We start from the raw sequence: 3170 nt of genomic DNA on the forward strand, positions 1-3170 counted from the left end.
ATGTAATAATCACTTACTATCTGATGGATATTGAACTATTTTACCTGCTATACATGTGTTTTTTAAACATCTCAGTTAGTAATATTCCCACTCTCTCCAGCAGTCAGGACCTAAAGGACTGGATTTTGCCGTGGGAGATAGCCCAGCCGTCAGAGCTCTGTGCCCATAGCAGGTGGAAGTAAGTAAAAAATGCTTTACCTCCCCAACACCAAGGGTCTTAGAACAGCAAATGTTGATTACTTGTTGTTAGCATATTAATTTATTGTATAAATAGTATGTTAGCTTATTAATTTATTATAATTAATAGAATTAGCATATAATTTATTATATACTAGTGTAAATTATATGTATTATTATATAAATTATATATAATTTATTATTATATTATTAATCCTGATAGTATATCAAGTTGTTATAGTAGTACATTAACTTATTATAATCCTGATAGTATATTAATTTATTATACATAGTATATTAATCTTGATAGTATATTATTTTATTATAGTAGTATATTCATTGTAATACTGATAGTATACTAATTTATTATAACCCTGATGGTATATTAACTTATTATATATAGTGTATTAATCCTGATAGTGTGTTAATTTATTATAGTAGTTTATTACTTTATTAGAATCCTGATAGTATGTTAACTTATTATATATATATTAATCCTGATAGTATATTAATGTATAATAATAACATATTAATTTATTATAATCCTGGTAGTATATTTATTATAATCCTGATAATATATTTATTATATATAGTATATTAAACCTGATAGCATATTAATTCATTATAGTAGTATATTAATTTATTATAATATGTATTATAGTAATATATTAGTATAGTAGTATATTAATTTATTATAATATGTATTACAGTAATATATTAATTTATTATAAGTCTGATACTAAATTAATTTGTTATAATCTTGATAGTATATTATAGTAATATATTTATTATAAGTCTGATACTAAATTAATTTGTTATAATCTTGATAGTATATTATATTAGTTTATTATAATCAAGGGATGCCAATAGGCACTTGTTCCTACAAGGAAGCCATGACATAACAGTCACTCACGATACATTGTCTAAACTTCATATAATTAGTTTTGGCAGGTGGCCACCGAGACCAAGTGGGTTTGCATGCAGTAATTCCATACGGTGGTTTTGGTGACCTAGAATGATCTTTTGCATGAAATGTCTCCTGAGACTTCACAAAGTCACTGCATTGCTCAAATCCAGAAACTCTATGGGTGAGTGATGGGGTTATTTCTGTTGCTGGGATCAGTCTGACTTTGAAACATTTCCTTGGTTAAAATGATGTGAGGGATATGGAAGGTACAGGAGATTGGAGACTGTGTGCATGTGTGCATGCATATGAGAGAGAGAGAGAGGGAGGGAGAGGAAGGCACAGGAAGGATGCTCATTTATAGGGAACATATTAGCTATATTGAGAAAGGTTCCCCACCCATTCTGCCATGGGCCCCCATGATAGGGTAATAATCATGCTATTCTCAAGGTAGATTATTAGGGTTTATGCATCTGTGGGGTTTATGGAAAATGTGGGTTTTCCATGGCTTTGCCAGTTGATAGGACCTTAAAATGCCATTCATTTGGGTCAAGCTACCATGTGAGAAATACTATATTTGGGGACAATGGTTGGAAGGACCACTGGTCCCAGATAGCATGGGTTTTATTTTATTTGAATATGTCTGCAATTCTCCAGAAAAATTTAATCTAATCATGTTGAAAACTTTGGAAGGCAGACTATTTAAAAAAGTTACTCTTCCCCTACCCCCTTGACCTGAAATTTGTTAATATATTCCTGTCAACCACAATTTTCAACTCTGCCTAGACCATCCAAAAGCTGAATTCTGGACCTCTTCTGTTGTACTTCTGCACAGAATTGCTTCCTCTGAGCATCACTTTGTTATTACGCACTGGGGGTTAAGATTGAAAATATTTATAGCAGAGTGTATTTACAAATTGTGTCACTCTCTTCACTGTAGGGGAATTAATGAAGACATGTTTGGTATTAATGACTCAGAGATATGACTGGAACAGCTTTCCTTTGTGGGAAGGAAATGTTGGGAAATCGTTATTCATATAACAAGAGAGGTCTCACTTTTTCCCTTGGCTGCCAGGAAGTTCATAAGTCAGTCACCTTTAAAAATCTTGTCATTGTGGTTGACAGGGATATATTTATATTAACAGATTTCAGGTCAAGGGGATGGGGGAAGAGTAAATTTTTAGATGTCTGCCTTCCAAAGTTTTCATTATGATTAGAGTAAAGTTTTCTGGAGAATTGCAAACATACAAAAGTAGGGAGAGGGGCATCAGGGTGCCTCAGTCAGTTCAGCATCTGCCTTTGGCTCAGGTCATGATCTGAGACAAGTTTGCATGTCAGTGCGGCACTGACACATAAATCATCATCCCAACACTCTCCTAAATCAAACACAAACGAGGCTGTCATTTGGAATGTGCGTCCAGTTCATAGCTGCTGCTGGGTTTATAGGGTCTTGGGATTGAGCCTGGTGTCGGGCTCCTTGCTCAGTGGGGAGTCTGCTTCTCCCTCTCCCTCTGCCCCTACCACTTGCTCATGCTCTCGCTTTCACATAAATAAATAAAAACCCTTAAAAAAAAAGTAGGGAGAATAGTCTATTGTATTCCCCCATGTACCCATTATGTTGACTGATTACCAACCCATGGGCAAGGCTGTTTAATCTACACCCATACCTGTCCCCTCCTACAACCCTCAGACTTACCTTGAAGCTAATCCCAAGCATGGGAGAATTGCATTCAGTTATTTAATTACATCTTATTTTCTTGTGCATAGCATTAAGCACTATACACAATACATTAGGAATACATGCATATTTACAAAACTCATCTTTTTGCATAATTCATTGAACTTCTGTTAATATGCTGGACTTTGTGCTCAGTCCCAGCCTTGGAAACCAACCCAAGACCATCCCTTGGTGACAGGAGGGTGTCCGATTGTGTGGTCTTGCTATGGCATTGATGGCCCTTACCTGAGTTTCTCCTTTTCTTGGACCCTGATGACATTTTCCGGAGAGAAAAGATGCAATTAAAAAAAAAAAAGTCTATCTTATGATTGGACTATTAGTAAGATACTCCAGGGGCCAGAAGAGACCAAT

This window comes from Neomonachus schauinslandi, chromosome X (genome assembly GCF_002201575.2).
Source record: "Neomonachus schauinslandi chromosome X, ASM220157v2, whole genome shotgun sequence".
NCBI lineage: Eukaryota > Metazoa > Chordata > Mammalia > Carnivora > Phocidae > Neomonachus > Neomonachus schauinslandi.